We start from the raw sequence: 10,603 nt of genomic DNA on the forward strand, positions 1-10,603 counted from the left end.
TAGCCTTCTTGGCAAAAAGGGCACACTGTTGACTCATATCCAGCTTCTCGTCCACTGTAACCCGTAGGTCCTTTTCTGCAGAACTGCTTCCTAGCCATTCGGTCCCTAGTCTGTAACAGTGAATGGGATTCTTCCATCCTAAGTGCAGGACTCTGCACTTGTCCTTGTTGAACCTCATCAGGTTTCTTTTGGCCCTCAGTCCTCTAATTTGTCGAGGTTCCTCTGTATCCTAGCCTTGCCCTCCAACGTATCTACCACTGCTCCAAACTTGCTGAGAGTGCAGTCCACGCCATCCTCCAGATCATTAATGAAGATATCGAACAAAACCAGCACCAGGACTGAACCTTGGGGCACTCCGCTTGATACTGGCTGCCAACTAGACATGGAGCCGTTGATCACTACCAGTTGAGCCTGACGATCTAGCCAGCTTTCTATCCACCTTATAGTCCAATCGTCCAGCCCATACTTTAACTTGCTGGCAAGAATACTGTGGGAGACCATACCAAAAGCTAAAGTCAAGGTATAACACATCCACTGCTTTCCCCTCATCCACAGACCCAGTTATCTCCTCATAGAAGGCAATTAGGTTAGTAAGGCATGACTTGCCCTTGGTGAATCCATGCTGACTGTTCCTAATCACTTTCCTCTCCTCTAAGTGCTTCAGAATTGATTCCTTGAGGACCTGCTCCATGATTTTTCCAGGGACTGAGGTGAGGCTGACTGGCCTGTAGTTCCCTGGATCCTCCTTCTTCCCTTTTTTAAAGATGGGCACTACAGTAGTCTTTTTCCAGTCCTCCGGGACCTCCCCCGTTTGCCATGAGTTTTCAAAGATAATGGCCAATGGCTCTGCAATCACATCCACCAACTCCTTTAGCACCCTCGGATGCAGTGCATCCGGCCCCAGGGACTTGTGCTCATCCAGTTTTTCTAAATAGTCCCGAACCACTTCTTTCTCCACAGAGAGCTGGTCACCTTCTCCTCATACTGTGCTGCCCAGTGCAACAGTCTAGGAGCTGACCTTGTTTGTTTCACTCCTGCATGCCTGAGCAATATTTTTATACTTCTCCCTGGTCATTTGTCCAATCTTCCACTTCTTGTAAGCTTCTTTTTTGCATTTAAGATCAGCTAGGATTTCACTGTTAAGCCAAGCTGGTCTACTGCCATATTTACTATTCTTTCTACACATCGGGATGTTTTTTTCCTGCAACCTCAATAAGGATTCTTTAAAATACAGCCAGCTCTCCTGGACTCCTTTCCCCCTCATGTTATTTTCCCAGAGGATCCTGCCCTTCAGCTCCCTGAGGGAGTCAAAGATGCCGACATAGATGGTAGCGTAGACAGCCTCAGATACAGGGGGCAGCCAAATTGAAATTCTGTCCCATGATATCTTTACAAATGGTCCTTATGAATAAGGTTGGGTTTAGTCCTGGGACCCCACATTTTCATATCCTTCATTTCTTTGTGTCAATACTGAATAGGGTCCCTTCCAAGGTTTATCCAGTTTAGGGCTCCAATCATCTTTTGTCTAAGACTGTGAGATCAGTCTAGGTGCCCTCTTTTAAAAGTTTCCCCATAGGACCATACAGACTTTTCATTTTGTCAGAGGCTGGTTTCACATTTCCCCTAGAAGGGGTGTGTGTTCCCCACAGATTTCTTGCCCCCCCCATTTTTCTGCAGGGGAGCCACGAAGTTTGTGGAAGATATGAATTCTGCATCCCCCCAGCATAGTCCCAGAAGTAAACGCAACATACATCCCTGCCATCCCTCACCACTTCCCAGCTCTCCAGCACTGTCCTGGCTTCCCTCACCATGCCCTGGCTCTCCAACACAGTCCTCTCCTCTCCTTTTACCAGCATAGTCCCTGTAGCTCTTCCAGCTGGAAAGCAACTGGCTCTTCCTGGGGGAACCTCCACAGCCTCTCTGCTGGGGCCATCCTTGCCAGGGGAGCATCCCTCACTCCCTCTGGCTCTCTCACAACTCCTCTGGATCAAGCTCTCCAGCCATGGAGATGTCAGTGGGTAAGCTCCTCCACTGCTCCCTGCCTTCAGCCCTTGGTTCCAGCTCTCCAGCTTAGCACCGGCAGGCAGCTCCCTCTAGATGCTTTCCTGCCTTCAGCCTTTTTCCATGTCCCATACATTCTCATAGCCAATTCTTCCCTCTTCCCAAGAAGGGCCTACACAGAGTTTTCTGCTCCCTACAGCTTTCCCCAAAGACCCTCACCAATCTCCTGATTGATATTCACCAGGACTCTCCGAGTCTCCATCTTACTGGCTCCCTCTTCTCTCCAGAACCCAGGTGCCTTGATCTTTTGAGTATGTCTACACAGCACTTTGGAGCAAGCATCATAAGAACAGCCATACTGGGTCAGACCAATGGTCCATCTACCCAAGTATCCTGTCTTCTGACAGTAGCCAATGCCAGATGCTTCAAATTAACAGAACAGGCAATCATTGAGTGATCCATCCCCTGTTGTCCAGTCCCAGCTTCTGACAGTCAAAGGTTTAGGGACACTCAGAGCATGGAGTTACATCCCTGATCATATTGGCTGATAGCCATGGATAGGTCTATCCTCCATGAACTTATCTAATTCTTTTTTTAACCCAATTATAGTTGTGGCCTTCACAGCATCCCGTGACAATGAGTTCCACAGGTTGACTGTGCACTGTGTGAGGAAGTACTTCCTTTTGTTTGTTTTGAACCTGCAGTCTATTCATTTAATTGGGTGACCCCCTAGTTCTTGTGTTATGTGAAGGTAAATTTCACTTTCTTATTCACTTTCTCCATGCCAGTCATGATTTTATAGACCTCTATCATATGCCCCCTTAGTCGTCTTTTTTCCAAGCTGAACAGTCCCAGTCGTTTTAATCTCTCCTCATGCGGAAGCTGTTCCATACCCCTAATCATTTCTGTTGCCCTTTTTTGTACCTTTCCCAATTCTAATAAAGATGGGGGACCAGATCTGCATGCAGCATTCAAGAGGTGGGCATACCATGAATTTATATAGAGGCATTATGGTATTTTCTGTCTTGTTATCGATCCTTTTCCTAATGGTTCCTAACATCCAGTTCGCTTTTTTGACTGCCGCTGCACATTGAGCATATGTTTTCAGAGAACTATCCACAATGATTCCAATTTCTTTCATCAATGGTAACAGCTAATTTAGATCCCATTATTTTGTATATATAAAAAGATCAGGCTAGCAGGACGTGTGCTGACTCTCTAAAAGTAACATTATAGGCAGTGCTTTCAAGCTGCAGCTCGGGCTTTGAAGCCCACCTCCCTCCCTAGGCTTCAGAGCCCCAACTCCAGCCTGAGTTGCAATTTCAGAGTACTGTCTGTACAACTATTTTGGAGCGTGAGGGTGAACCCCACAAACTTGAATCTGTTGACCCAGGCTGGGAGACTCACTCCAAAATGCTGTGTAGACATGCCTTTATAGCCCCAGGGAGCTGATCCACCCTCTTAATTGGCCACCAATTCTGGCACAGGGGAGCTGGGCCTGCTTCATTTACAGGGGCCAGTCACCTTGTGACAGCTTCAAATTGGCCAGCTTCAGCTTATCACAGACCATTCGTAAATGTGTTACTTCCTGCTCAAATGTTTTAGCGTGTACCAGGATATCCTGTAGGCATAACTGCCAGGCTGAGCGGGGTATGTCATATAACACCCTCTCCATCAGTCTCTCAGATGCATCTCTTGCATTGCACAAGCCAAAAGCCAGCACTTTAAATTACCACAAGCCTTGTCCTGTTGTAACAGCAGTTTTTCTCTGTCTTTTGGATCCACTTCCACTTACCAATACCCATTTCTAAGGCCTTGTCTACACATGGCGGGGGCGGGAGGGCAGGAATCGATCTAAGGTAAGCAACTTCAGCTACATGAATAATGTAGCTGAAGTTGATGTACTTAGGCCTACTCACCGCGGTGTCTTCACTGCGGTGAGTCGACTGCTGCCGCTCCCCCATCGACTCTGCCTGCACATCTCGTGGCGGGAGAGTGCTAGGGGGTCAATTTATCATGTCTAGACTAGACACGATAAATCGACCCCTGCTTGATCGATTGTGTAGCCATACCCTAAGATCCAGTGTGGAAAACCAGACTGAACCTGCTACAGCAGCTAGGGTACCATCTATTTGTGATAACAGTTAAGAATCCCTTAAACTGACTTCATTTGACTTTCTATAGTCCACAGCGACTCTGGTGCTGCTATCCTTTTTCTTAACCAGAACTATGAGTGAGGCTCAAGGGCTGCTTGAGGGCACAGTTATGCCTTCCAGAGACATTTCTTCAAGGATTTATTGTGCTTCTTTCATTTTTCCTATGGGTAGCTAATGGGGTGGCTGTTTAATGGGTCAGTTCCCTCAGTATCAATCTTTTATTTGACCAGGGCAGTACAATCTATATCAGGGGTCGGCAACCTTTCAGAAGTGCTGTGCCGAGTCTTCATTTATTCACTCTAATGTATGGTTTCACGTGCCAGTAATACATTTTAACCTTTTTAGAAGGTCTCTTTCTATAAGTCTATAATATATAACTAAACTATTGTTGTATGTAAAGTAAATAAGGTTTCAAAATGTTTAAGAAGCTTCTTTTAATATTAAATTAAAATGCAGAGCCCCCCAGAGCAGTGGCCAGGACCTGGGGAGTGTGACTGCCACTGAAAATCAGCTTGTGTGCTGCCTTCGGCACATGTGCCATAGGTTACCTACCCCTGATCTATATCTTTGTTGGACTAGGAGAACAACTCCTGATTCCTAACCAGGAAGTCTCTTAGACTTAGTTCTGCTGTTCCCCATTTTGAATGTACAGCACTGCGCTGGAACAAGTCCAATAGAAACTCTGGGAGCCTCTTCCTCCTTGTTGTTTTCTTCTATATCAGCATTTAGCAGAACCACTGGCTGGCTTCGCAACTGGAGACCCTTTTTTCACTCTTTGCTCTTTGTCAGAAACATGCAGCAAATAAGCAGGGATCAGTTCTTGTTTCAGCTCCACAAGATCTTTAGCAACTAAAGTTATGTCTACACTGCAACTAAAAACCCACAGTTTGGCCTGTACCAGCTGACTTGGGCTCGCACAAAGGGGCCATTTAAATGAGATGTAGACGTTCCAGCTTGGGCTGAAGCCTGAGCTCTGGGACCCTCCCACCTCTCAGCAGGGCCGGCTCTACTGTTTTCACCACTCCAAGCAGCGTACCGAATTGCTGCCGCGGACAGCAGGGGCAGTCTGTGTGCCGTTAGGGTGACACGTGCGTTTCCGCAGCCGCGGCAATTTGGCAGCAGCTTCTGTCTTCACCCAGAACATAGAAGCTGCCGCCACCGCAGAAACGCACGTGCTGCCCTAACGGCACACGGATTGCCCCCACCGTCTGGCGGCAATTCGGCACACTGCTTGGAGGCAAAAACATGTGGACTACTGACCCTTGCAGATTGCCGCCCCAAGTACCTTCTTGGGATGCTGGTGCCTGGAGCCAGCCCTGCGTCTCAGATCCTAGAGCCCAGGCTCTAGCCCAAGCCCGAACATCTACACCACAATTAAACAGCCCCTTAGCCCAAGTTCCACAAGCCTGAGTGAACTGGTACAGGTGAGCTGTGGGTTTTTAACTGCAGTGTAGACATATTCTCAGATTCCCCCAAGACCCTGGATCTCAGCACAGATTCCAAATACTCCCCATGGTTCTGTTGCTGGAAACCTTCCATAGCATGTAGCTGTTATAATGATTTCTGCCCGCACAGGAAGGGCAGTTAATTCACTGTAAACCAATTACCTATAAACCATTTGTCTTACCCAGGCCATATCTTTAAAGGTAATTTCCATAGACTGAATTTGTAAGACACCTTTCCTGGCACTGATTACACATTATCAGCCATAATGAAATCTAAGCCAATTATTAGCTCATCCACTATTTCATTCACCCAGATCTCTTGCTTAAATTTTGGAAGTCCAGTTTTCCCTGGTTTTTGACATGTGGCCTTGCCCTAGTCACTACCTCCGTTTCAGACCAATTAGGCAGGTCAGTTTGGGATCCCCTATTCCCTAGCCTTTTTAGCAAGTCTGGTCTAATAACTGTTATATATGAATTCATGTCAATTATCCCTATACACAGCACAGGTCCTATTACACACATAATAGCCAAACTCCCTTTATTGTTGTTTAACTGCCCAGATTTAAACATAAGCTGTAGGGCTCATCTTTGTATTCCCAAGCTTTGCCCCTTCAGTCTGATGTCCCTCCATTTCCCTAACTAGGAGAGAAGCTTTCACTAGGCGCTTATCAGTGTTTTCACCTCTCTTAGCCAGAAGGCCAGTGCATCTTAGCCTGCCTCAAATTTATAACAATCCTTCTTTTTGTGGTGAATGTTGTCACAGCACCAGCACTTTCCTTTCCTTCAATTTTTTCATTATTGACAATTTTCCTTGTTTTACAACCCAATTTTATCATTGTTCCAATCACTCAATAGGGCTGTGGACAAGATTAGAATCCCCCTTTCATCATACATATTAGAAAAAGAGTTGTACTTACGGGACTCATGGTGATCAGCTTCTCCGTCACTAGCAGCTCCTTCCTCTTATGAACTGCTGCAAGAAAAGATTCAAGTCCTGTAGCAAATTGCACAGCCTCTCAGAATGTCTTTGGCCTCCTTTTACTGTTCTTGATCTGCAAGTCTAAGTCCAGCTGAGCATCTATACATTGGTCCATTGCCCATCTATCCTGAAAGGCCTTGGTGGTATCTGGAGATGCTAGGAACACAAGTCTCTGCAGGTCCTCTGCTAGTTCAGGTGAGGCTTCTTCTTTCCTTCTCCTTCTAGTCCTTAACTGTGCCCAGGCCAGTTCAGAATGATGGCTAGCTCTAAACCACATGTCCAGGGCTAGTACCAGGTCTGAATATCTTAGTCTCTTTTCTGGTGGTAAGTTCTGCAGCACTATCAGATCTGAGTCACCCCTTTGACCGCTAGTAACCTCCCTTTCTGCCCATCTTCCCAGCCACTGATTTGAGCTATAATGTTGAACTGAGCCAAATAAGCCTCCCAGGGAATTTCTCCTCAAAGATAGTGGGGTTTTTGCATTGCTGGAGCTGAGAGAGCTTGACCTTGCCCCTCTTGGCTTCTGTGGGTTACAAACAGGGTAGAAAACTGTTGTAAAACTCTGATCTGACCCATGCCTGTATCTGAATCAATTCCTCATCCAGGTGGCTGCCTTCTATTGTGATCTGTAACCCTTTGATTTACTTCTGGAGTTGAATTTTCAGCACCTTAAGTCCTTGGTGCAGCTCATCTCTGTTAGAATATTCCAAGCTGGCTAAAGTTTGCCTTTTCTCCACTATTTCATGAAATAATCTCTGGTCTATGGCAGTCAGGTTTTTGGTAACCTCTTTGATCTGTCTTGCCATTCCAGCCTGGAAGCTTTGCAGCTTGGCTTCCCAACCTGTCTGGACACTTTGTAGTAGTTGCTCCAAAAGAGATTTGACCTCCACCTGCAAGTCAATCCTCAGCCCTTTCTGAGAATCCTCCAGATGCTGCTTTAGTTCCTTTATGAAGCCTTTGAGTGCTGTTTTAAGTCTTGTTTTAATTCCCCGTGGCCATCTTTTATTTCTTCAAGTGTTCCATCATTTGCTCCATCTTGATTCAGCAGGAGTAGCAGCTCCCTATTTCTCTCCTTGTAAACTAGATCCCATTCCTCAGAGTACCGATGTTGCTCCTTTCTTATCCCAGGAGCTTGTCAAAGTTTTGGGGTTCTCAGGATGTTCCAGCTGAAAGTAGAGTTTGATTAGGTCTGGTATTTTCTTTCATGTAGTTTTGTTTATTTACAGTGAATATATAAAGTCCCGGGTCACTGAATGCAGAAGGAATCAAAGAGCAGAAACAGCTTCTTTTGTTCAACAGCACCAAGAGATCTCTTTTCAGTGTGCTTGCCTCATGCAATAACCTCTCCTCAGGTTGTTTCCAGGGTAAGTCGCCGTGCTTTCAGCTGCTCCTTGAGGTTTGGCTGTCTCTCTATGTCTTTCCCAGTTTTTCTGTTCTGCCTTCTCCCCTACATACACAACTACCAAAACAATACTCAGCTTGAAAAGATCCGGGGCAGGTTAACACACTCCTTTTGTGTTAGGTGGGGATTTTAACTCAACCCATAACAAGGTTCCATCCAGCTGATAATATTTCTTCAAAAGTAGTCTAATCACAAGATCTCACTGAATGTTAACTATATGGGAAATCTGAATATCTGTAATTAGGTTACTGATATCATTTGGGACAGAGAAAAGGTTGAACAGAAGGTGCTAAATTTCTCAAAAAGCTCATTGTTAATTAACTTTAACTTGTAAAATAACTAATGGATTTACTTGTAAATTCTCAGAAAACTCACTCTGTTCCCAAAGAGTAATTGTTGTAAATTTGGGGAGAATTGCTTTAATTGCAAAATTCATCTCAGTCTTAACTGATGCTTCCTTAATGCCAGCTGAGTCCAGTAGATACTGTTCACAAGCTTACAGATTTCTCAACAGCACATGACAGTAAAAGAGAGAGATGGTAACAGGAGGTGTGGTAGCAAGAAATCATAGAATCATAGAAGTGTGGGACTGGAAGAGACCTCAGTAGGTGATCTAGTCCAGTCACCTGCACTCAAGGCAGGACTAAGTAATAACTAGACCATTCCTGACAGGTGTTTGTCTAACCTGTTCTTAAAAACCTCCAGTAATGGAGATTCTACAACCTTCCTAGGCAGTTTGTTCCTGTGCTTAATTACCCTGACAGGAAGTTTTTTTCCCAATGTTTTCATAGAATCATAGAGTCTCAGGGTTGGAAGGAACCTCAGGAGTTCATTTAGTCCAACCTCCTGCTCAAAGCAGGACCAATCCCCAGCTAAATCCCCAAATTCCTAAATGGCCCCCTCAAGGATTGAACTCACAACCCTGGGTTTAGCAGGCCAAAAAAACCTCCCTTGCTGTAATTTAAGCCCATTGTTTCTGGGCCTATTCTCCTTGTAACAACCTTGTAACAACCTTTTATGTACTTCAAAACTGTTACCAGGCTTCCTCTCAGTCTTCTCTTCTCCAGTCTAAACTAATCCAATTTTTTCAATCTTCCTTCACAGGTCATATTTTCTAGATCTCTGATTATTTTTGTTGCTGTCCTCTGCGCTTTCTCCAATTTGCCCACATCTATCCCGAAATGTGGCACCCAGAAACTGGACACAATACTCCATCTGAGGCCTAGAGTAGTGTGGAAAAATTACTTTGCATGTCTTGCTTATAACACTCCTGCTAATACATCCCAGAATGATGTTTGCTTTTTTTGCAACAGTGTTACACTATTGACTTATATTTAGCTTGTAATTCACTATGACCCCCAGATCCCTTTCTGTGGTACTCCTTCCTAGGCAGTCAGTTCCCATTTTGTATGTGTGCAACTGATTGTTCCTTCCTAAGTGGAGTATTTTGCTTTTGTCCTTATTGAATTTCATCCTATTTACTTCAGATCATTTATCCAGTTTGTCCAGATCATTTTGAATTTTAATCCTATCCTCCAAAGCACTTGCAACCCCTTCCAGCTTGGTGTCATCTGCAAACTTTATCAATGTACTCTCTATGTCATCATCTGTCATGTGCAGAGGTATGGCAGTATGCAGAATGGTGGCAGGAGGCATGACAGGAGAATGCTTCCATAGGAGGCACAGCACTAAGAAGCATGGCAGTAGGAATGACAGCAGCGGGATTGGCAGAAAGAGATGGAATCAGCAAGAATTGTAGTAGGGCATCACAAACAGATCCTCCATGTCTCTCTCCTATTGTCATGCTTCCAGCCATCATGTCTCCTGCTGCCATGCTCCCTGGTATAATGTTTCTTCTTCTTGCCTTCTGATGCAGTATTAGTGACAAAAGTACATTTGGGGCAAACACTTTTCACAAAGGGTTGTGGCAGTGTGGGATCAGGCAGTGAAGGTAGGTGGATAGGCAGCAGTAACTGGACATGTGAGGAAGAGCCTGAAATCTATGGTCCTTGGAATTCTTGGCAAATCTCTTTGTAATTTCACCTAAAAGTTCCAGCTTTGTAGTGAAAGGTAGGGCTTATCTACACTACCCTCCGAATCAGCAGGCAGCGATTGATTCAGTAGGGGTAGATTTATCACAGCTAGTATAGACACGATAAATCGACCGCTGAGCACTCTCTCATCGACTCCAGTACGCTACCAGAACGAGAAGCACAAGCAGAGTCAACAAGAGAGCGTCAGCTGTTGACTTACCGCAGTGAAGACACCGCAGTAAGTAGATTTAAGTACGTTGACTTCAGTAGCTGAAGTTGCATATCTTAGATCGACCCCGCGTGGTAGTGTAGACACGCCTGTAGTGATGAGTAAAGCTCAGAGGTTTGGGCTGAAGAAGTTTCCAGCAGTTGCTTATCCAAATCATCTGCATTAGAATCTGTGAGATGAAACTAAGAAAGGGGGAAATTTGGCTGTATTTTCCCTACAATGGCTGGAAAGACAAGCTGGTCTTGCTCACGTCTGAAGTACATGACTCTGTGGTTCTTTGAGCTACATATTTGGGCTGCAAATCTCCTCAGGGTGGTTTTTGCTATGGTACTGAGTTCCTTCTGCTTCCTGTCCTGCC

The sequence above is a fragment of the Gopherus evgoodei genome, chromosome 14 (assembly GCF_007399415.2).
Source record: "Gopherus evgoodei ecotype Sinaloan lineage chromosome 14, rGopEvg1_v1.p, whole genome shotgun sequence".
NCBI classification, from domain to species: Eukaryota; Metazoa; Chordata; order Testudines; family Testudinidae; genus Gopherus; species Gopherus evgoodei.